The sequence below is a fragment of the Nannospalax galili genome, unplaced genomic scaffold, assembly GCF_000622305.1.
Source record: "Nannospalax galili isolate Female #2095 unplaced genomic scaffold, S.galili_v1.0 scaffold1416, whole genome shotgun sequence".
Classification (NCBI taxonomy): Eukaryota; Metazoa; Chordata; class Mammalia; order Rodentia; family Spalacidae; genus Nannospalax; species Nannospalax galili.
Window position 1 is genome coordinate 170,855 of NW_008338643.1, and position 25,560 is coordinate 196,414.

Genomic DNA, 25,560 nt, shown 5'->3' on the forward strand with positions numbered 1-25,560 from the left:
TATACCTAATTATCAGTTGAAATAAAGTTACAATGGGTATTTTTTTTTTTTTTGGTCTTTTTGAGACCGGGTCTCCCTGTAGCCCCAGCTGGACTGGAACTCACTATGTAGACCAGGCTGGCCTTGAACTCACAGAAATCTGCCTGCCTCTGCCTCCCAAGTGCTGGGATTAAAGGCGTGTGCCACCAGGCCCAGTGCAATGGGTATTTTTATATTATTGTGCTTATATGAATTTGTGTAGGGTAGATTTCTAGAAACTGAATGATTGATTTTATTTTTTAATAATTTGTATGTGTGTATGAATGATGTGTGTCGGGAGGGACTTTCATACCACAGAGTGCATACGGAGGTGAGAGGTCAACTCAGATGTTGGTCCTTACCTTCTACTTGTTTGAGGCGGGCTCTCTTGCTGTTCACCACTACACGTGTGGGGCTAGCTGGCCCTCCGTCTTCCAGGCCAGGGCTTCCACTTCCCACCTCCTATCTTGCAGCAGGAGCACCGGGATTACAAACACATGCTGGCTTTATGTGGGTTCTGGGGATCCGAACTCAGGTCCTCGTGATTGAGCAGTAAGTGCTTTGTCCAGTTAGGCATCTTCCTGGTCAGGAGTAATTAATTGTAATAATGATTGGTCAATTGTCATTTTAAAGGCTCTTTTAAACTACATGCAAAATTGACGGTACTTTCTGGAAGTTGAGAATTTTTGCACAAAGGCAGGGAGTCGGGTGCCGGCTTGTTCTGAAACTGAGCTCTAAGTAGCTTTGTTGTCGTTGTTTTGCAGTTATTCCTTGACCTGTGCAATTGGATCAAAGTGAAACCAAATTAAATCTTACTTATGTAGAAACTTGGTCTCCATGACCTTGTGTTTATCTGGTGAGTGATTTCTTGGAGTGGCCTCAGTCCAGTCATGAACAACTCTGATAGGAGAGCACTTTTATCCCTCAATCTATAGAAGCTGAATTAGGCTTACTGGGATTAACTGGGGCTGAAGGACTTGTTCATCTACTTTAATTATTCTTCCAATGAGAATTTTTTTCCCAGACTGAACTCTGAATCAGAAGAATGGCGGCTGGAGGGAGTGATAGACCAGATCAGTGAAAGATCTTACAGAAAAGGCTCTCAGAAGGCAAAGCTCTGGCCTAATGTAGGTAGATAAGACTGTATTTTATTTTCCTTCTTAAAGGAGAGGTCATTAAAAAGTACATCTTGTAAACTTTGAACGATTTGGCTCATCAATAAAATAATTTTTCTGAAGAAGCACGTTAAAAGGTAGAGAGAAAAAAAGGAGTGTTCACCCTTGTTCTAAATGTTCTAAAACAAGTCAGGCTGTCCTGTGCTGAAACTTGTTTTCGTAAAGCCAGAAGTTAACAAAAGGATGAAAGCTGGGAAAATCGAGAACGGGAGAGCTGGAGGAGACAAAGGGACAAAATGGCCCTCAAGCCAGCACTGTGTTCTCTGCTGCCCTCTAGTGGCCACCCGAGGGATCGGGGTGTAAAACTTTCTCAAGGTCATCTACACGGCTGCCTGTAGAGGGATTCTAGGTAGCTCTTAAAGAAGACGCTCATGACAATAGCTTTCAAATGTTCTCTCACAGACGTCAGAAAGCAGTCAAGCATATGCTGTAACAGTGCTACCCAACAGCAGAAAATGAAAATGGGCGGAAACAGGCATCATTTCCCACTCTATTCAATTCAGTTGATATATGCTTATCAGCAACTGTGCTGTGCTGTATTCTACACGGAACACTGGAAACTCAGAGCAGAATCAGACACAGCTACAGCCCCTGAAGAGATCCTGGCGTAGAAGGCGGGGTGCAAATAAACAAGTTAGGCTGCAGCCAGCCCTGTGAGAGGCTTTGACAAGATGTTTGTTCTTGATAGCAGTTTGCCAGTCAGAGTGAGGTTACTGGCTGAGTATTTTCATTTGTTCCTAAACAGAAAAACATGTTCTTGTTCAGGGTCGAGATGATGGTGTGAGGAATGGAAAAGTTTTCTTTCTTCTCTCGCTTTTGTAAGGCACTGAATTTGGGCTGCTGAGATGGCAAGTGTGACAGCTCAAAGTTGAAGCCTTGGTTTGAGGATGAAAGTCAAACTGTGTACATGAGTTCTTTATTCCTCTGCAAAACAAAGTCCTCTGTGAACTGCAGGGGAATGCAAGGCTGTATGGAGGCAGATGTCACATGGAATTCAAGTCTAAGATGGCTACCTGCCCCCATCTGCAAAGGAGCCGCAGGCTCTTCCCCTCAGGCCTCTTAAAGGACTCTCTGTGTTTAGGGGCACTGGGCTGTGCTAAGGCTTCTTCTTGTTCTTGCTAGTAGCTTTTGGATTGCATCTACAGGAACGAATCTCCTCTGTGCCTCTTTGCATTAACCAAGTAGTCAGAGGACCCGAAGAAGAGATTAAAGATTCCTTTTCCAATATGCAGAAGTGTGTTTGTGTGTGTGTGTGTGTGTGTGTGTGTGTGTGTTTAGGGAAGTTACTGTTACCTTAATTTAGAATCTATTAGAAGACAAGGGAGGTGCCTTTTGGTGTTTGCTTTTTCCTGGCTGGCATACTTTCCCTTGATCTCCTGAGTCCACAGTGGATGTTCTAGGGTCAACAATGCCTCACCACTTCTTTTTCCTGTGGTTTAAGAGTTGAAAATACCCCTAACTTGTAAATGATGAGCTGGTGACTTAGGGTCTGACATCCTCAGACTACTATGTTGACGTCAGACAAGCGCACAAAGCTGGCCTGAACCATTCACGGCAAATGTGGGTCTATTCTGAGACTTTTTGTAGATGCCTTCAGGGGAAAGATACTCTTTTCCTCCTGGGTCATCAAAGAGATGGTAAGCTCTCCTGGAGCTGGTAACATCTTATCATGATGATGAGAGAGGCATGCAGCTCTCCTAGACGAAGAGGAGAAATAGGCACTGGTAACTCAGCGGTGCTTGAACTCTTGAATACAGCCATGCTTGAAGCCTCACATATCTATGAACTTTTCAGTTATATGAACCAATCTATTTTTGGCTATTGCTCAAGTGAGTAACTCTAAAGCTTTGGTATCTGCGAAATAATTGAAGGGGTTTGTAGAAAACAGATTGCTATGCCCTGCCTCCAGGTAGTCTAGGCTTGAGAACTTATGTTTTGAACAATTTCCCAGGAGATGCTACCAGTCTCTGAAGCATACTCTGTGAACCGTTGGCATAGAAGCCTGCTTTTGATTTCTGCTGCTTATGCCCCCATATTAACTTGACTGATACCAAAAGACATTATTTATTTATTTATTTATTTATTTATTTATTTGTTTATTTATGCTTTTTATGTGTATGAGTGTTTTGTCTGCATGCATTTAAGTGTACCGCATGAGTGCAATGTCCATGGAGGCCAGAAGAGGCCATCAGATCCCCTGGAACTGGAGTTATAGATGGTTATGTGGGGACTGGGAATTAAATTATGTCCTCTGCAAGAACAGTCAGTGCACTTAACTGCTGAGCCATCTCTCTACTCCCAGAAGACCTTTTCTAAATGGGCAAGATTCTTGGAAGAATTGTTAGACAGGGCATCAAAGAATGTGTTTGAAAACTAGTCAATAAACACTTGAAAAAATGACATGTCTGTACCTAGTGATCACAGGACCCAATGTGACATGTTAGGAGGTTTTTAAAAAAATTCTCTTTCTACTTATGCTTGAGCCCTTTGTATGGCTAAAGGCAAAACCAATGGGGTAGATGACAAACAAGGCAAAGCAGCAGGAATAATACGTGTTTTGTCAAAGACTTAAAACGGATACATTGAGAAAATGCACATTTTTCCACTCTGATCCAGTCTGTCAACAAAATGCTTTTCATGAGAAACATCAAAGCCATTTCATCTGCAAATTTCATTTTTCTGAATCTCTTAATCTACACTGTTGACAAAAATTTCTGTCAAGTGCCTCAAACCATTGTATTAACAAATTTCGTTTTGTCAGTCATGATTTAGCCTGCTTCCAAAAGCGTTTTGCAGTATTCCACTCCCTCCTGCAGGAAGAATGCCTAGCAGCCAAAGCCTCGGTCTTAATACTGAAGGCGAGGAAGAGGGAACGTATAAGTGGCGTCAGGGCCTGCTCATTTAGCACATTCATTAGATGTCCCTTAACATTTTCAACAAACGTGGCTCATCTGAATTCTTCCCTGGGCAATGTAAACCACTTCAAGAGTAGGTAAAATCACACAGTGCTGTTCCTGCTTTTCCTGTTTGGTGTTTTATCTGCTAACTGTCTCCTCACTGTCTTTTCCCCCAGATCACTCATTTTATGCCTACTCAGGATGTGCTCTGATTACAAATTCAGGAAGATGGCATGCACAACCGAGTGCCTTCAGATTCTGGTGTGGCTTCACTCCGATTATCACGCCATCACGGTGAAGATGGCCTCACTTTCTCTCCAAGCTGCTGTGAGAGCATCAGGCTGTCTGTTCAAGCGGAAGTTGTGGTGGGTGAGCTCAAGCTTCAGACGTCTGTTTTCTGCCTGGCTTATCCTTAAACTCTCCATGATGGGATTTCAGGAAAGGGAGTTGCTGCTGGAACTCCTGACAGCCTCTGACATATTGAATTTCTAAGTTTTCTTAGGTAAAGAAAGTGTGGAAGTCACCAACTGAGGTCACCAATCCAAATTGCGGTAAATTAGACAACCTTACACAGTTGTGCTAGAATGGGTGTTGGGCATTCTGAATGTGAATCGTGATTCCATCTCATCATGGCTACTTGATCTTGAGAAGTGAATGGATAGCTCTATCACTTGCATGATGGCAGTAGGAGAACCACGGATGGGTCCGTTGAGCTCCTGGGAACAGCAAAAAGAAAAAGGAGTTCATAAGCTCAAAGTTGGAATGATGGTCAAGTACTAATATACAGAGGTAAAGTTTTCTGTGCTCTAAGGCGATCGTAGAGTGGTGACGTAATTTGAGAACTTGTCGCACGCTTCAAATATCTCCAGCATGAACCTTCTACGTAATCTGAAAAAATCATTGGTAGGGATCATATAAAGGACACCCACAATGGTTGCCATGTTGATGTGTACATGGGTCCCACACTGACTTCTTGGAAAGCAGTTTATGGAAACAAAGAGAGACTGATTTGAGGTAGGATTAGTTGAGTCATGAAGCCCCAAAGAGCAGGTGACAGAAGACAGCAGGCAGGAAACAGAGCATCTTTTGGTGCCCAAGGGAGCTAGGAGACCACACTAAGGCTCAGTAATGTCTGTTTTCTACAATTTTGCTTCTATCCAGTCCCTCACAAAGGAAGAATCCTTGAGAATATTTGGATCCCAGGCTGTGCCTAGAGAGAGTGGTGACTAGCAGGTCACCTAGGTAGTTCTGACTTCCACCAAAAATGCCCCTGTCTGGTGTAGTCACAGGACCACTGACTTCTGCACACTACCATCCATTTCTTCTTGAGGGCTTTAAGATCTCTTCAGACTTCTCCCAGCCAAACTACCCCGGTTCCTCCTCACTCTTTCCAAAGCCTTTACCATCTCCGCAGCCACCCACATTCACGTCTCTCCACATGACAAGTGATGTGCCAATTTTAATAGGCTTCCTGGCGCTCTCGGCCCTAGGTTTGCTGTGTACAGCCAAGGGAATCGAGATTGAGTACACAGTTAGGGAGAAACAAATCAATTATAATAAGTGACAAACAAACAGGCTCTCCTTTTCCTCAGAAGCTAAAGCTAATGGACTGAGTTCACAAATAAGAACTGGCGGTTTCTGGAGACTCGTACTCAGGATGGGTGTCCCAAGACACCAGGAAGGAGAGGGCCAGGGCAGCCCAGGGGTGGAGAGAAAAAACAAAGTGGTATCCTGTGGCTGGAGGCTCTGCACACTCTATTGCACATAATTGGTTTTTCCCAAGAAACATTTGCACTAACTGTTGGCTTTGGGAAGCAGAGTCAGGTCCACAAAATAAATGACTACAGTGAGTAGTATGACAATCAGTACTTTGTAATCACAAATGATGGATAATGCAGTCCCAACCAGTTGATAGAAAAAGGGAACCATGGGAAAGCCTCTTGGTTTATGTGCCTTCATCGCCTAAGGATAAAGCTTACTTTAGGTGCAGCTAGATACAAAAACTCAGGCCACTGCAGAGGTGATTTCCCATTCTCCATTCCTTGGCTCAGCTTTCTCATCCAAGAACTCAGTTTCGGGTGGTATTGTCCCATGGATGTGCAGTGATGTCTCTGGTCCCCAAAGTCACATACTGCCAATTCTGGCAGAATAGAGTTCTTATATCACTCATTCCTAGAAATATTCAGAATTTCCATGTGAGTGGGGAGCCTTGCACCACAGGCTCACCTTTGAAAGAGCACCTCCTTGAAGAGCACTCAGGCCTGGGTTGTGTTGTCCACCTATAAGAGTCTGGAAGGACCACAGTAAGAAAGGGTGGAGATTAAGCCAAAAATCACAACTACTAGTGGGAAAGAAGGATCTATTAGTCACGGGTGTGTGGCAAAATACACAGACTGTCATTTCAAACTGAAAATAGCTTATTATGGGATATTCAGTTTTTTAAAAATTCTTGGAGGGGTCAAGATCAGGTCCAATAATGACTTCTAATAGATTCATCCAGAACTGGTCTACACAAGGAACTCAGGAAGCTGACAGTTAAGGAGCTGCTCTACCATTCATGGCTCATGGTTACATCATGTTCATGTGATCCAAGAAGCTTCCATTGGAGCCACCAGCTTCAGCAAAATTGTGCCCTCCTTCCTGCTGCTTCATACCTACTGAGTCCCTGTTTAGGACTTCCGCATTGACCAAGCCTGGAGCCTGGAGGCATGAAAGTAGAGCATTCAACTCTATGGTACCTGTAGTCCCTAGAACAAGGGTAGAAGGGAATTTGACTGGATGTCTTCATTACTCCCTTGGAGGACCAGGTAATCACTTTCACTATAGCTGAAATCCCAGTTGTGCATCAGGGATGTTCCGATGCTAAATGCTTCTTGGTATAAGCACATCTTGCTTGGGCAAAGCTACAGAGGTCCATGAGAACAGACATGCTATGTCAGGGCCATTCATAGGTATTTAATTGGCAAAGAAGCATAAGGATATGAACATGAAGCAAACAACAAGTTCTTGTAATGCCTGAGTGGAGACCAGAAAGCCATGGAGTAGAGAACAGTTCAAGAAGGAGCAATCATTCTGGGCTCCCTTGACTAGACACCCATGATTAATCCTGATTCTGCAGACCTGGACCTGAAGCTTTCACTGTGTATACTGAGAGTTAATTGTCTCTCTTGCACAATATTTGCTGACACTGTTACAATAGTACTTCCTATTTGTATACTATGGACCAAACTCTTGAGATCCACCTGCCTTTGTCTACAGAGTGTTGGGCTTAAAGGCATGCATGACCACACCCAGCTTCTTTACAGATAAAATCCCACTAAGGCACTGATCTGCAATCCTGTTCAATAGGGACCATTATTTACTCATTCAGCAAACACTTGTTGGATGCCTACTATTTAATAGACTGGGTCATCTGTGATATGGCTATAGCCATCAGGAAAGCAGACAAGATCCTGACCTCCCTTATGCTTCCTACAGCCCGATGGTAACTTATCTCCCTTTGGCAGGGGTATGAAGTTGAGTCAGCAATTCATCTGGCCAGTAGTGATGTGCAGTGTTTGAACCCTGCCTGTCTAGCTCTCTCTTACCTGGCATACATTCATTCCTCAGGGCTGCCTTGAGAGAGAGTGCTAGAGCAGGATCTTTTCTCTATTTCACATACATGAGCTGCACCTCCAGGCTGTAGGTTGCTGTGGCCGGGTGTTTTAGTATCTTTCTGTTGCTGTGATAAAACACTAACCATAACTAACTTGAGTGGGAAGAGGTTTATTACATCTTACATTTCTAGGTAACAGTTTATCACCGAGGGAAGTCAGGGTAAGAATTCAAGGTAGGAAGTTGGAGGCAGTAACTGAAGCAAAGACCATGGAGGGACACTGCTTACTGACCTGCTTCCCTAGCTTGTCCAGTTACTCTCCTTATACAGCCCAGGCCCAGCTGCCCAGGGATAGCACTGCCCACATTGGGCTGGGCACTCCTGTGTAAATCAGCAGTCAAGAAAATGCCTCACACACACACATGGTCTCAGGCCAATCTGATGGAGGAAATTCCTCAGTTGAGCTTTCCTCTTCCCAAATGACTCTAGCTTGTGTCGTTGACTAACAGCACATCCGGGTTATGGCAAAGCAGGAAGTAAAGCTGGATGTTTCGAGACACAGTGAAGTCTTTTCAGGTAAAGTTATCCATTAGGGCTCAGCACAGAATTTCCTCCCTGTTCTTTAGAACTCCCGGTAAGGATGGTGGTCTATGGATAAGGGCTGACGTTGAGGATTACCTGTGCACCAGACTCTGAGCTAATTTTTTTACACAACTGTATCATTTAATCTTTACTAATCTGTAAATTACACAGAACGATTCTACCCATTTCAGAGAATATAATGAAACTGACTCAAAAAACAATCTTCCCAGGGTCACCCAGCTAGAAAACGGGGGAGGAAAGGCTTAATCTTTCTTCCCAAATCCTCTGTCATGTAAAATTGCCTTGAATTCATGTCCAGAAGGAGAATTTTAGCAGTTGGCAAAGAACACACTCTTCTAATACAAGAAGCATCATACATTTAAATGATTTGTTTACTCATGCATGTGTACGTGTGTGTGAGTTCATTTGTACATGTGAGGGCAGGTGCATGTGCCTGTGTGTGTTCATGGAGGGCAGAAGATGGCTGCGGGTGTCTTCCATTACTGTCCACTTGCTCCTCTGAGTCAAGGTCTCTTTTTGAACCTGGAATTACTGTGGACAAACCCTAGCAATCCTCCTGTCTCTACCTCTCTCAGAGTTTGAGTTACAGGCATTTGAGGGTAATACTCAGCTTGTTAAGCAGGTGTTGAGATCCAAACTGCTGTCCTCATAATTTTGGAACAAGCACTCTTAGCCCCTGAGACATCTCTCAGTCCAAGCATCTTATTTTTTTAAATCTGTGTTGTCATAAAACACCTTGAGAATTGTGATGAAGATTATCCATTTTGCCAGACCCACAGTGGTTGAGTGCTCATCCTGGCACGTGAGTTTAAGTCAAGCGGCACCGAAGGCAAGAACAGCCCATCTGCCTGATGTCCTTGGGCTCCCTGCCCCTTGCCATTTGCGGTTCTGGTTGAAGCTGGCTCTTGATTTCACTCACACTCTTACTATTGTCAGTCTTATTTCCAGAGGACGGGTGTTTAGTGGAGTAATAATTTCAATTTCCATCATAAGTTAAATGCTTTGATAATTTGCCTTTTGCATTAAAGGGGAAAAAAAGACCCCCCTGTACCACTTAAATCAGGAATTTCATGTCAGCTTTGAAGATTTTTCTAGTCAGTGACTTCTGGGGGCCAGGTCCTGCATCATCTGTTAGAGATGTTAAGAGCAGGGCTTCTTAGTACGGCCTCAGGGGCCAGGCTGGGTTTTGGTTGTGGGGGTTGCTCAGTGTCTTGTAGGTATATAGGATCATCCTTGGTCTCTTTCCAGTAACTATCAGTCCGGGACATCTGTCACTAGATGCTAGGTGTTTGAACTGGGAAATGTAGACTATCAGTCCCAGACCCCCAAGCCAAATCACTGCAGAGATTCATGTGGCTTAGTGGGGTGGCGATCTGTCCCTTGCATTGGTTAAGAGTGTAGTGCCGCTCTAGGAGTGAGAGAGACTTGCACGGACCAGGAAAGTTTACTGATTTCTTGGAGACCCAAATGTGCAATGGACATGGCACTGATACCTCATGCAGGTGCTGGAAGGATTCGCTGAAGTCAGTGGGAAATGTACAGTTACTACTTGTTCTTTAAAATCTTTCCCATCTTCTTCCTGCATGCAAAGTCATTCTAGATTTCCAAGCCTCCCTTGCAGTAAGATGGGGTTCAAGTGCTTGGGGTCTAGCAATGAAGTTGATGTGAACCAAGTCCACAGAATTCTCCTGGAGGCGAAGCTCCATGAACTTTCTCTTCCTGCCATCTCTCGTTGAGGTCTCCAAGGCTTCAGGGGACGGACCATGGAGAAGATGGTGCAGCCTGTGTGTGACGACAGTGCTTACCCTGCTGCCCACACTAGTACTTTCTCTTTCTAAATTTTTATTTATCTATTTATTTTTATTCTGTGTGTAGGAATGCTATGCCTGCATATATGTAAGTACACCTGTATTGTATAGTGCTGAGGGTGTCGGATCCCCTGTAAGTGGAGTTACAGACAATTATTAGACATGACATGGATGCTGGGATTCAAACCCAGCCCCCCGGTAAGAGCAGCCAGTGCTCTCAACTGCTGGGCCATCTCTCCATCACTAGAGTACTTTCTATGTGTGTTCACAAGAAATAATGTTGTATTATGTGAAGCCACTGACAAAGACAGACTTTTGTCTGTAACAGCAGCAAACAGGACCCTAACTACTACATATGCATAGCAATGTATTTGGTACCTGGTAAGTGTCAATAGATGTTAGATAACACTGTTAATGTTAATAACAGGTGTTCTGAACCTGACAGACAACTGGAGATCAGTAAGGGGAGGAAGTAGGCGCTGAACTGATTGACATACATCACAACGTGTCTCTCACGAAGTCATGATTGATGGATAAATCAGCATTGGCTCATGTCAGACACTAAAGAGCAGTATAGTGAGCTCCACCGTGCATCTTGAAACCCAGTAGCCCTGTCTCCTTTCCAGAGGGTGGATTTGGCCCACTTGTAAGCATAATCTGTAGTGTTCTTCTCAGACAAACCCAGCAATTAGCTCCAAATAAAGATTATGTAAGGAGTTCAAAGAAGGTATTTTGGTCCTTAAATTTGCTTCTTATCAACATTAGACATTAATTTTTCCAAGAATAGCTATATTTGAATAATGGTAAGATAGAAGAAAGGTCAGGCTTACCCCAGGAGGTATTCAGAGTGGTAAAATGATAACAGAGAACCAAGTCCCAGGGAGGATCTGGTGGCTATTTACTGTTTTTTCTTCTTCCTCTTCCATAATCGTAATTCTGTCTTCTCTAACACTGAAGATGCTTATAATATTAGGCTTTCAAAAAACTATAAATATGTCACATACTTCATTGATATTAGTTTTGTTTCGTTATCAACTGCAGTGTGTTGAACAGTGGCCTATTTAAAAAAAGATGCCCAGATCCATAGCTACAGAGGGTATGAAGGAATGTGTTACCTTACACAATGAAAAGGACTTTGTAGAAATGATGCGATGTAGTTATTTCTTCCACACCTGTCATGACCATTGGCCATAAAAGAGCAGAGACTGCTATGGTGGCCTGTAGAATACCTTGGTCTAGTAGTCCTGGTAATGAAATAAGCAAAACAACACAGTCTGTGGTAATGGTACTAGAGCTCTTAACATTTGGCTTGGTTTGGTTTCTGTTGCTATGACAAACGTCATGACCGAAAATAACTTGGGGATGAAAAGGTTTATTTCAGTTTACAATTCTCAGGTCACAGTCCATCCTCAAGGGAAGTCAAGTCAGGAACTCCAGACATGAACCTGGAGGGAGGAACTGAAGTAGAGACTATGGGGGAAAGCTATTTACTGGCTTGCTTCTTCTGGCTTGCTGACCTACATATTGTATATAGCCCAGGCTGACCTTCCCAGGGATATCACTGCCCACAGTGGGCTGGGCCCTCCTACATCAACTAGTAATTAAGAAAATGCCCCACAGATAGGCCCACAGGCCAGTATAATGGAGGAAATTCCTCAGTTGTGATTTCTTCTTCCCAGGTGTGTGTAGGCTTGTGTCAAGTTGGCAAAAACCAACTAGCGTGATGTTCTTTTATAAAGGGGGAACAGACCCACCAGACCCTCACCGAGATTCTAGATATTACACCCCCTTTTCACTCCCCCCCAGCTGTGCATGGTCTTGGGGCTGCAATAGGCCATAGGAGGTAAAAAGCTGACTGAAGGTAGGACACAGTGGTGCAACTCTACTCGTGAATGATTGAATCATTATCCATGAGAGGGGGGCTTTTCAATAATGAGGCTGCTTTCGACCCCGCCCCCATGTTGCTATGAATAACGTCTCACCCATGCTGCCGCTGTAACTAATCCCAATAAAATCTTTGTTTTACCAAGCTGGACTTGGATAGAATCATTTCTTTGGTGGGTTGGTACCCTATCTAGTGTGAAGAGATTTTGTTTCTTGCCATCTCTGTAGGAAAAGCAACAGTACAAGATCTGATTAAGGTAAATGTCTGAGATGAGAACGTCCTTGTTGATCCCACTGATGATCAAATGTAACCGCAAGGATCCTTCGAAGAAGGCAAGAGGACCAGGGCTTGATGGCAAAGGAAAAGACGGCAGAAGCAGAAGGCTTTGTGGGTGACACAGTAGAATCATTGGCTGAGGAACATGGTGGTTCCTAGAACCTGCTAAGTGACTGGGAAGGGCTTTCCTCGGAAGAGCCAGAAAACATAGCCCTGACACCTTGGCTTTAGGCCTGTGAGACTTACTCTGTTTTCTGTAACTGAGGACTGCATGATTGTTATTAAAAACAAGTAGAAGCTGCAGCAGACAGCGCAAAGGAAGCTGACACAGTTCCCTTCAATGAGCTTTATTAGAATGAGAAAGCCTTGGGGCCATGGCTAGGGCTTGAGGAGGGATGGAGAGCATCAGACAGAAACAATACAGAATATGGAGCTCTCTCAACATGATCCGGTCTGAAAAGGAAGGAGAGGGTTCCCTTTAAAGCTTAAAAAGGAGCTTCATCGCACAAACTGGAATGCGTGAATTATTAAAAGATCTTGAAGTTGGGGGGTTAGTGATATGGAGGTGGATTTGGGAGTTGGGGGAAGAACAGAGTGATTGTGATTAAAAGACATTGCATGGAATTCTCAGTTTTATGGGAGAGAAAGAGAGAGAGAGAGAGAGAGAACTACCTTGAGAGGGATGGCAGGGAGTGGGGCCAGAGGAGCCTCTACAGAGAACAGCATTCACTTTAGACCAAATCCCTAAGCAGTCTCCCTTAGGAGTCCTGGACCATCCTCCAGAACAAAGGGAAGGTCTGACTTCTCAAAACATTTTAGGGATGGTAGGAAGTTTCACCTCAGGTGATGTGCTTCAGCATAGCGTACATGACAGGGAGCATGGAGGAAGGAGCCAGGCGTGAGATCCAGGATCTCGTAACCCGAGAACTCTCAAGTCCTAGCACAGACTGCTTCTTAACTCTGTCTCAGAGAGCTCTAGGGAAGAGTGGCCTGGTTCAGGTTGTAGGATCAGTTCTAAAGGTGCAGGCTCACATTCCAATAATCATAATCTTGCTGTGAACTAAAGAAATGAATCTAGGTAGGGTATGGTTAACCTTATAGGCCAAGATTCTTCTACTTAGGATAGAAGATCTAGCTCTAATGAGTCCAGGAATGCCCATGTTGAGGGATTCAACAATGCCATCGAACATGAAGTCCAGCTCATCCAGTGGTAAACATGGTTTCTTCTTCTAAAATGTACAGGTCAACTGTGAGAAGCATTCTGATTGGTTGGCTTGGATCTTATGGAGTACTCATTGAGACGAATCCAGCTGGTCATCCCTGGGACATATAGCAACACTAGGGGCCAGGCTTCAGTGTTGAAGGTAATTGGCCAGAAGAATGAACAAAAGCGCATAGATCTGACAAATGGCAAGATCGTCAGAGTCCAGGAAAGGCTTGCAAACCAAGTACAACACAAGGTTTTCAGGGAAGTGGTGGGTCGGGGGAGAGACGGGATCTTGCTATATAGCTGAGACTGGCCTCAAGTTCCTGCTCCTCCCTCCTCAGTTTTTGAAGTGTTAAGATTACAGGCGGCCACATCACAAAGCTTTCAGCAGTTGGTTAAAGAAGGTCATTATGTCCCCCTTACCTCTTCCCTTCCTCCGTTCTCCATGTCTAAAAAAGCCGTTGTTAGCAGGCAGAGCTATGTTATCTCCCATTTTGCCATGCATCCTATTCTATTTAAGGGTAAGCATTTCCAAGATCAACTCTTGGACACAGCTCTTAGGGTATACTGTGCAAAGATGAATGCCTATAGGTATAACTAATTATCAAAACTATTTAATTTCTCAAAGAGAACATCTGCATTTACTAAAGAAGCTGGGTTCCTGAGTTCTGGCACCATTTCGTGCTTAGAATGAACTTGCTGTCCCTCTTGTCCTGGCCCTGATCTTTTCTGCACATTAATATAGCTTATTGGGTTCCTGTGGTGTTGATCATGAGAGCTATAGAGTGAGTTTTCTTCTACCATGGTGTTGAATTAGGATAATGCCAGTGAGAACCTGCTGATTTTCTAAAAATGATTCAAAGAGCATGTGTCTGACTCCATTCATCTCTCTTCATTTGTGCCAGCCTATTACATTTGGATTGGAAGTCTTTCTTCTAGTCTTGATGTTTAAATGCTCTCTGGTTAGGACCCCTCCACACATACCCTCATCCCCAGCGTGTGTGTGTGTGTGTATGTGTGTGTGTGGTGTGGTGTGTGTGTGTTGTGTGTGTGTGTGTGGTGTGGTGTGGTATGTGTGTGTGGTGTGTGTGTGTGGTGTGTGTGTGTGTGTGGTGTGGTGTGTGTGTGGTGTGTGTATGTGGTGTGGTGTGTGTGTATGTGGTGTGGTGTGTGTGTGTGTTGTGTGTGTGTGTTGTGTGTGTGTGGTGTGTGTATGTGGTATGGTATGTGTGTGTGTGTTGTGTGTGTGTGGTGTGTGTGTGTGTGTGGTGTGGTGTGTGTATATCTGGGGTGTGTGTGTGTGTCTGTGTGTCTGTGTGTCTGTGTGGTGGGAGCAAAGATAATGATCCATCAGGTTAGCAAGCCATATGCTCTGGTTCCCAGGCCTTTGGAGAGCAGACATCCTGCAGTGTAAGTGGCGAGGGAAGACAAGGTTCCCTGATAAAGCAGCTCAAGCCAGGTCGTGAGGAAGTGCTCCTTGTTTCTCAGCATCCACCATCACTGGTACATGCTGATCACTTGTAATTCTCCCACCAGACCTGAGGTGTGGGAGGAGCTGTTTAGTGCTACGCAGGTGAGAAAAGAGTCTGGAGACTGTTCCTAACAAAGGGGTGCCTGCTTCTTGCAGAACTTCTCAGAGCCTTTAATTTTGTTTATCTATGTTGGTGATCTCTAAGCACATAAAATATGTGCTATTTCCCAGGCTTGGAAACAGATGGGCTGAGCTCTCCATGGCAGCTTCATTTCCTTACTTTACAGGCATTTATTTTGTTTTTACTGTGTAGCAAGCTTTCTGCTGGACACAAGGTATTCTGCTTTGAGGACATACTCGGACCAACGTATCCCAGGACTAGCATTTCAAGGGCTCCTACCTGGAATATAACCTGTTGTTTTTACTTGGAATACGTTTTATGGGTTTGTGTTCAAATCTTCTTGTTCTCTGGAACTGGTTTATAGACTGAAATGTTGCACATTGAAAGAGAGAATTACAGATACTATTCAGTGCTGCAGAATACAACCATCTGAATGGACAGTCTGCTGTTCCTTGACCTTCCATACGCTTCTGGGATGTGTAAGTGCACACTTGTCATACTTGTGAGTTCAAAAGCTGTTCTTGGCTCTTTAACTTGTTTTTAAGTTCCTTGAATGTTGGGATCACTGTCTACTTTATTTACTATTTTATTTTCCCTTCTTCATTGGGAACCCAATTCTCTTGTGATTGTTCTTGTATTTTATATAAGATGAGGAAAGAGCAAGTGAGGGAAGCTTCTGGAATTGCAGATCCTGGGATCAAACACCTGGAAGTCAGTCTCCACCATCTCATCTCTCATACGCACCTAATTAAGTGCTTGCATGCACAGGCATGCACACAGATTTATGTCTGCCATCATATATTCTTGTACACATACATGCACTCATAAACATATACACACATATATGTTCTTCCATCACACATATGCACACATACATGTTCTTCTGTCTTATGCATGTGTACACATAGTCATGCACATATAGGTATGTACACACATGTACACATGCATGTTCTTCCACCACACATATGCTTGAACACAGCTCATACGTTCATGTACATGACTGCACACTGTTCTGTCATTTCACTTGCCCTACTCTCGTCACCCTCCTCCATCCGCTGGGGGGGATTTAGCTCCATATCGCCCTGGAGCCATCCGCTAGCTACCTGACTGGAGAATGAAGAGCAGTGTAGCCATGGTCTTTAGTGACAGAGCTCTGAACAGGGCTGTGATCAGGCTGAGTCCATGCCCCATCCCAGGCCATCCTAAAGACCATGGTGACATATACTGGGATGACACACTGCCAGGGCCCTGGCACATACTCTGTTACTCGAAGGGAAATACACAGTATGAGCTACAAACATCTCTTCAGCTCCACACGTCCCAGGAGCACTGAAAACATTGGAAACACTCACTCAGTGTCTGCTGGATAAGTGGAAAGATGACCAGTTCTAAAAGCTAGGATTGTTTGTAACTAAATAGTAGGCTTCTCCCACCCAATTTTAGTCTTGGAACATGATAGGCATTCAGCAAAAGTTTGCATGAGGGAGTAGAGCTCTGGGTTTTTCAGGGGGTAGGATTCTGCATGGATTTCATTTTGACAAGGGAAACCTCAGATTTCAAGATCTTGAAAAATGTTTTAAATTTTTAAGTGAATTTTGGGAACTTTCTGATCAGTTTCTACTCCCTAAGATTCCTTTCATCCCCTACTGCTGAAAGTGCATTCTATTTCACAGAGCCTCCTGCATTTGATTCTCGTTTCTTACATAGCCCTCACTGTATGCTCCTTTAATGAGGTTCCACACAGAGATGAAAGTCTGCACACAGTCTCCTAATTGTAGCCCTAGAAACTGGAGGTCATTTTATGGGCTGATGTGACACATGGATAAAGAGGGCAGAGTGGTGGCCGAATAGTGACCTTGGGTTGGAGCTTTGGAGCTAAGAGTCTGTGGACTCCTGTTCTCTTTCCCTGTCTCCCACAGTGCAACTCCATATGATCTCAGTTTGAATGACTGTCTTATTAGGGAGGATGGAGACGAAGACCTGCATGCAGGGGCAAGCTGTGCATCTGACCGCGGCCTCATGCACAGGAGTCCTCTATCTGTGTCTACTACTTTTCTAAATGAAAGCAAGGGTTAGACAAGCTTGGGGCTGAGAGCAAGCAGACACTAGCCATCTTCATAGTAGGCAGGTGTTTTTGGATTGTTCACGTTGTATCAGGCTCTGCATCAGGCCCTCTCTAGTTAATGAGTCTTGTGACCTTACACCAGTCACAGGTTATTGCTCCTATTTTGGAGATGAAGAAGTTGGGGTTTAGAAAAGCTAATGTTAAGTAACTTACATGAACTCATGTAGTTAATAAAATTCAGGCCTAGATTTGAATGAAGGAAGTCTGATGTCAGAGCCCCTTCTAGAATTCCCCCCACCTTCGAGCTAAATGCATCCATCCTATTTGCCTGTCAAGTGGAGAGGAGGTATTCATTTCATGCCAGTTGGTATGCTTCACGGTACACTCTGGGTAAAGGAAGGGCTGGTGGGAAGGAAAGTCTTAAGGCCCTGACTCGATGAACTCAGTTTACAGTCGAAGAAATCAAGGCTAAGAGGGGAAGGGGCAGATCTGAGGTCTTGACTTCAAGGAACCTGACCTCCCGACCCCTGACCAGACCTGGTGGAGCAGCAAAACTGAGACCTTTAAACCACATTTCTGATAACTACCTCCAGAAATGGAAGACACTGCACATTTTGTGCAACCCTATCCCTAGACATAGGAAGTGAACGTGTTCCACAGGCTTCCTGGGAGATCCTTGTTCACTCTAAACTTTGGGGAGGGCAATTGTCCACTTTTGCAGACAGGATTTCTGGTTGTTGTTGTTGTTGTTGTTGTTGTTTTTAACAGGGTCTCCCTGTAGCGCCAACTGGCCTGGAACTCTCGTACGTAGACCGGGCTGGCCTTGATCTCACAAAGATCCTCCTGCCCCTGGCTCCCAAATGCTGGGATTAAAGGCCTGTGCCACCACACCTGGCTCCAGGCAACGTTTTGAGACTCACTGGTGTGCTGCAGCTGTGGTGTACAGGAAGCAGCACTGGGTGGGAAGGTGGATGCGAATGTGTACAGTCTGACTCATCTCCTTCTGCAAGTCTTGGTTTCTTCTGCAAATGAGCATCAGGTGCTTGCTTACCTCATTGATGTGGTGATTCGGGTGAAAGGTAGCTGTGAAGCACAGTGTCATGTAAAAGTTAATGGTAGGTGCTGTCAGGGAGGAGGAACTTGTGCAGCACTTCTCCAGATCCCACTTGTACCCTGGGAGAATCTTGAGATCAATATGAACTTCTCTCCGGGGCGGAGGAAATCCCAAGGGCAGATGTAACTGGATGCAGGTACTTGATGGAATGTGTGATGGCCATGTCACCACCTAGACTTTATGTCTCCATCTGTTTCCATCAGGGATGCTTCTGAACTCCTTCTTCCTCCTTGCCTTGTCCTCTGTCCCCTTGCAAACTCTTTAGGCAGAGCTGGAAGATGCTCTTGAAATAACTCAGAGACAAAAGATTCCTAATTTCTCCAGCAATTCTCAAAGCTTGAGACATAGACCACTAGCTATTGGTACTTGGAATTCATTTAAGTGGCAAAAGACAAAAACTCTGCTTTCGGTGATGATGTAGTTATGTTAATTCATATTCAAAAATATTTTTAGTTTTTCTATTTATAGAAATGGTCTTCTTATTTATAGTAAGGATAAAACATTCCTTTTAAATATGCTTGTCAATAAAGCTATAATACAAGCGTTATACGTAAGCATTGTGATGGAGACAGTGTGACACTTGATGTGTGGTTTGACTTAATTCTCACTATTTTACAGAGAATTGGTGCCCTTGAAGAAGGTGACTTGTGCAGGACACACAGATCATGCCCAGAGCTAGTGCTGGGCTGGGCTCTTTGCTAGCGCTCTGCTCATCATTTTAGTTAATGGTAAATATGTTGCATATGATCAGGAAAGTAAGTAAACCCAGCCCCTGCCAATCACCAGCAATACATTTTAGAGGTCAACCTCTCCTTTTCTTTGAGTATGCAATGGATTCTTGATTGTTTGCTCTTGATCACAAGCCTTGGATTCTGCAGCAGAGATACAAAGGATGGATAGGCAGCTACTGGGCTGCCCCTCAAGGTTGCTGTCTGCTGAACAGGACCTTAGGACAGTGGCCAGAATCATCACCAGGTTCCCCAGAGCACCAACTGCTTTAGAGGCACCTGAGAGTTTCCATGTGTGTGGGGGTCAGCCAGGTAGATGTACTCTGCCCCTCCGTTCTTCCTTCATTTACATAGTTTGTCAATTAGAGTTCCACTTAGGATTCCACTTTAAATTAAAAAGGAGAAGGGTCCATAGCAGAGGCTGGAAGTTCTTTGAGTGGTAGAAAGAGAACAGACCTTAAGAAAGATGACTTTGTGATGTACCAGTAATGAGACTGGGGGGAAATTTACTCACTTTTGTGAACCTCGATATATTCAGCATTAAAACCCCCAGTTTTTTAGAGTTCATTGTAGATACTAAGTGAAACAACACATAGGAAAGTGCCCAGCACAGCTCCTGACATGTGGCAGATCTTGGGTTTTAGGAACATCTCGTCACCATCATCTTCATGCCATCCCTTTTGAGGTTAGTTTTATTTCGAGCATGGATGAAATGCTAAACTTGCTATTGTTTCAGTGTGGCCTTCAGACTCACATGTCAAAAACTCGATCTCCAAGCTTGGATTGGAAGATGGGACCTAATTAATGGAAAGTAATGGCGTCACAAAGGCAGAGTCCTCATTAATAGACTGATGTCCTTATTGTAAGAATGGGTTCATTATCTGGAAAGCAGGTTGTCAGGAAAGGGAGTCAGCCCTTCACATTTTACCCTTTGTGTGTTCTCGCTTACTCTTCTGTGTTCCACCATGGGGATGATATAACATAATGATGCTGATGCAGACCTTAGGTCTTCCAGCCTCCAGAGCTGTCAGAACGTGTTTGCTTTGTCTATAAAAAATTGTCCGGTCTGTGGTCTTAGTTACAGTGACATAACACACACCAAGGCAGCACCAAGTGAAACACTCCAGGCATCCACATACAAGGTGTGGGTGTGAGGTGGTGGTGGTGGCAGAGGCAGAATTCAGCTCACAGACTGCATTAATGATGTCATCTCTTTGCAAATACCTGTCTAATTAAGGACTACAGTTATCAGTCATCTGACCTCCAGATTCAGAAATCTACCTCTGTCTGAAAGAAAGCAAGCCTGTAGCCCTGGAAAGTCAGGGAAGGAGTCCTGAGTGCATGCCTATCAGTGCCTGGGCTCTGTACATGGGTTAAGAAACAGCTTCCCTGGTGACCACAGGATGGCATTTCTTTCCACTCTCTCTGTCTGAGGAAGGGGAAATAAATTTTCTTCGTCTGCTTATTGATGTATGGTATTATTCATAACGGCTTATTTTCTTTCTTTCAATGAATTCTTATGGAGATGTTAACCCGAGCCTGTAGTGCTGGGGGAATGTTCTAATGGTAATGGATTATCTGAAGTGACTTCTGTCTCTGCCCTCCCTCTCTTTGCCCCATCCTTCAGCATAAACGCTCCATTCTGGCCCAATTAGAAACTCACAAGGACACAGGCTCATGAAGTGTGTTTTGAACTTTAAGTTGCCTCTTCATATTTTTAAATCATTGCATTTAAGTCTAATTCACTACGATTCTGTATTTCCTTTCCATTTAATCTGTGAGCCGCTTTCACCTACTTGTTGCTAGGACAACCAGCATCTGATCTGGCGCTCATTTGTTGTCCAGGAGGAGTCTGTTAATTAACTCCCTGAAATTGCAGGCCAGGTAATCAATACCAAATGTATGGACTTGGCTGGAATGTTTTAATTGAATTTACAGTAATTTTATTTGCAGCTTCTTCTGAAATCTGTATGGTTGCAATTGATTTCAAGCTCAGATACAATGGCCTGTTCACTACCTGGGTCATCCCTTCCACTAAGTGCCCTTCCTCATCAGCTGAGCCGGTGTTAAATAAGGAAGAGCCAAGGCAAATTGTTAGTTAAAATGAAAACACAAAAATAAAAGAAGGCTTAAAATATCAGGAAGGCTGGGCTTCTGCCAGTAAAGCCACCTCTGGCTGGATGTGTTTTGTATGACATGAATTACAGAAGAAGGGATCAGGAGGATTCCATCGAAAATACCCTGATGATGGGGAGGAAATACCCAAACTGTGCTGCAGCCACCTCTGTGCTGCTCAAAATAAAGCATGCAAACACTCCCCGCTCCCCACAGTATTCTTAGGAAAGTCGTGTCCTTCCAGAAGAGCTGTGCACTGCTTAGGAGCAACTCCCTCCCTTCTCGAAGCATTCTTGCTCACTAAATGTTTGAGCTCTCTAGATAAGTAAAACTGGGACTCCCTGAAAGCCTTCTCTTTGTGTATATAGGAGCAGTGGAAGCTCATCCCCCTTCCTAACGTTGTTTTTGTTATGGATTAAATGGAATCATATGAAGGATAGGCCATTTTAGCCCGTGATGCTAAGAACATGGACACTAGAGTTAGTCAGTCTTGATTTGGTGTTGTGTCTTATCTCTGTCACTTGCTATTTGGATAACTTTAGGCAAAGAATTTAACCCCTCAAGCTCTCAGGATTCTTGCTTGTCAAATGGCCAGTTGCCACCTGTCTCACAGTTCTGTGGAGACCTTGTGAAAGAATGCACCTCAACCACTGGACCTCAGATGGCACATGCATTCCTGGGTTCTCTGTTGTGAGGCCCCTCACACTGTTGAGGTTAGTGATTCAGTCCTGAGCAGCTATGTATTTTTGGCCAACCATCTTCCCTGGGGTATAATGAATAAACTTGTACCAATTATTTGGGGTGATTTGAGCCCTTTATTGCAAGCCTATTTGCAATCCCAGGGAGAATAGGAATCTGCCCCAACAACGCACTAACACTCCGGACTCAGTTTTCCTTGTTATGAGGGCTTTTAGGAGCGCCTCCCTGCAAAGTTTTTATCTTCTTAAAAAGTTGTAACTGCTGTCTTTGTTTGCCTGGCATTCCCACTTATTGTGAGGATTCTTATGGATGACGTCTCTCCTTTCAAGAATGGGCAGCTTCTACTAGACAAATCCCCCTCTAACCGCATGAGACTCAATTGAATACTATGTCCAAAACAGGGACAGAGGCTGGCTCTGACAGCCCTTCCTAGGTAAGCAGCCACACACACGTAAGAGAAGAACAGCCCAGGGGGGCGGGGTGCCCTGTTCCAATAAAGCCACCAAGACTTTCCTGTCATTGGATAGTGTGATGGCTAATCCTGGGTGTCAATTTGACTGAATCTGGGATTAACTGAAATAAGAGAGATCTTCTTGATTGGATCATCTGAAGCTGGAAGACACACCCTAAATGTGGGTGTTACCTTCTGATGCCAGCCCTTATAAAAGGCCACGGCAGAGGAGAACACCAGGCTTCTTGCTGCTTGCCTTCTCTCTCGCTGGTGAGTTCGTCTTGCTGCTGTAGACTGAAGACTAGCTGATCTTTTGGAATTTGTCAGATCTTCAGTGCCAGATTGGGACTACTGAGACATCCAGCCTTGCGGACTGAGCGACTACGGATTCTCAGCCTCTCCAGTGTGGTGCAGCCATTGTTGGACTACTCGGACTCTATCCTGTGAGCTAAGCTGATAAATCTCTATACATATATATTCATTCTACCGGTTCTGTTTCTTTGGAGAACCCTGACTAATATAGATTGAGACAACTTTTATTTGCAGATATACATCTTATTTTTGAAATACTTACCAGGAACTCTTTAGGCATCACTTAGTGAAGGAAGACAGGAAGGACCCCTTCAAGAGGTGAACATGACTCCATCTGATTCCCACAGGATGGAGGAAAGCAGCCAAACCATGACTCTGCTGGAGCGAGTTTCAAGAGTCATTCTCTAAGTCCAGTGATGTGTTTAACTAAAGCCATTGTTTGGCATGAGAGCTTGGGATGGCCATCAGGGAATGAGTGTGATTTTTATTATGGCAAACACCTGCTCAAAAATTCTTTCTCTCTGTCCACACGTTCTATTTCAAATAAACAGAAACTTAGTGAGAATATATTAATTTCCCTTCAAAGGCAATAGTGGAACAGTGTGTTGGAAGGCCTTCAGCTAATACACAAAAAATGTGTCTCCTGATGAAAATGTAGTTGTTATGATGGAATTGGAGGATATTTCCCTCGACAATAAAATTAATCTTTCTTTCATTGCTTAAGATGGTTTCTTGTTGGGAAATGCTGTGCTTACAGACATTAAAAACATTGTATGAATCCACTTAGAGAATTAGGGATGGTGACACTTGAGAACGGACTTCTCCTCTAGTGAGGTTTTCCTGGTAAATATTGCATTCTCCCTCATTCTTTCTTCACATTCATCATAGAGTCTATTCCCAGACAAGTACATTGGCATAAACTGTCTATGAAGGAACAGTTATGTTTAAACAGTGTGGGACCCCGTTGTTCAATCATTTTGGTAGAGATGGACTGGCACCTGGAAAGCCATGGAGCAAAGCAAGGTCATGGAACTCTGCCCCCTAGAGGCACAGTCTAGTATGACTTCTTGCATTGGATTTTCTGTCTTCCCTCCTCCACCTGGTTAAGAAGCTAGGCTAAGGGCTTTGGGAGATTTCTCTACAGCTGACTTTGAAACAACACTAACAAAATTGAAAGCCAAGCACATTTTTAAAACTTGTGACATCTTAGTCCTGTCTCTTGTCATGGCCTGAGAGCAGATTTCTTCATCATGCACATATATATTCTTTCATGTACTTGTTATGTAGCTTGCTTTTTACCTCTTCCTTTCCCCCCTTTCCAAGCTGCCACAGTGCAGGGACTGTGTGTGTTCTCTAATTCTGTCTGTTCTTAAGGTTCAAGTGGAACGTGACAGTTGATAGACTCTGTGATCCCTTAGGAAAAGTGGTATGAACTCATATTCATTATATACACACAGTAGAGCAGTCAGTTGGGAATCGATAGCTGACTCAGTAAGATGCACATTATGCTCAGTGAGCATAGGACACTGTCCTACGTCCACAGATGCATAACTCTCAAAGCAGCTTTCTGAGGAAAGTAGTGTTATTGGCCCGTTTGTTTAAATATGGGGAAACCGAAGCAAGGCAGATGTAAGAAATTGTTCCCACCACACAGTCACTAAGAGCTCAGTTTTAAACCTAGTCACTGTGGCTGCACAATCTGGCCTGGTTTATGTTTCTACCTTGGCTCTTGAAAATATTCATCATGACCTCTGCTTGTGTAGCTCTGGAGGGGGACTCAGGGTATGGATCTCTAAGTGCCCAAGTGACGCTGTTGACCCAGTGATCAGCCGTCTAGTTGTAAGGAATTAGAAGTCTTCTAACCAGAGAGGTTGCCTCTATTTGAATTCTTCAATTACAGAACCCTTGCTCCATATGTCAGCTGCTGCCATTTGAGAGGAGTTGTGATTATGAGGCAATCCTACTTAATTTATGGAGTAAAAATTCTATATGTTGGTCACTTCTGGAAGGCCCTGAAGTGGGTAGGGTGATTCAGTGTGAGTTCCAGAGACAGATGACCTGGTTCGGGTTTGTCTCTGACTTTGGCTCTCTTTGTGACTTGGCACAAAAACGTCCAATCTGGGTCTAAAAAATGAGTGTTACTAGAATCTTACCTCATAGGAATGCTGTGAATTCTTAGTATTCCAGGCTCCAAAGCAGTAAGATAGAGCAATGCTAGGCATCTAGCAAACCAACTTCAGACAGACTCATTTTGACAATAGTTCTGTTTAATTTTCCAGTCTTAGGCATTAGTAGAACAGGGAGTGATTCACAAAACCCCTCCAAGATATAAGTTAGAGCTTACACTCTGTCTTTGAAACCTCACACCCTGAAAGGCATGTGTGTGTGTGTGTGTGTGTGTGTGTGAGAGAGAGAGAGAGAGAGAGAGAGAGAGACAGAGAGAGAGAGACAGAGAGTTTTAATGTGTTCACGTGTACGTATCAATTGATTGACATCTACGTAATCCAGTATGGCTATTAATTTTTGTAGAAATCAGTGAGCGAGGCTTCCAGAACATAAAGGAGTGTTCATTTATTCCCCACTAAGTAAAATGTAAACTGTTATCTCATATTAAGCATGAGAGTTTCAATTCTCAATCTCGAAACAGTGAAAGAAGTGAGAATCATTTTCCTCTTTTCTTTCATTTTCTAACAAAACAGAAACTAAGTATCTTGGACACACAAAAATACACCAAGACTACCACAAAGACCCATGTGTTAATACTTACGTCTCGGCTTAAGCAGCAGAATGTAGTAAAATAGCACGCTCACAATCTCCTCGTGTGCCCTGCCCAGACATGCTCCCTCTTTCCAGAGGCAACTTTTGTTCAAATTTAATAATGATCATTTTTACATTTTTGCTTTATTCTAAAAACATGCACTACAAGAAGGTGTTTTACATATTTAATCGTTTATACCCTGTATCCTTGTATGATTTGCTTTTCTCTCTGCATTACAGTTGTGAACTTCAATCGTGTGACT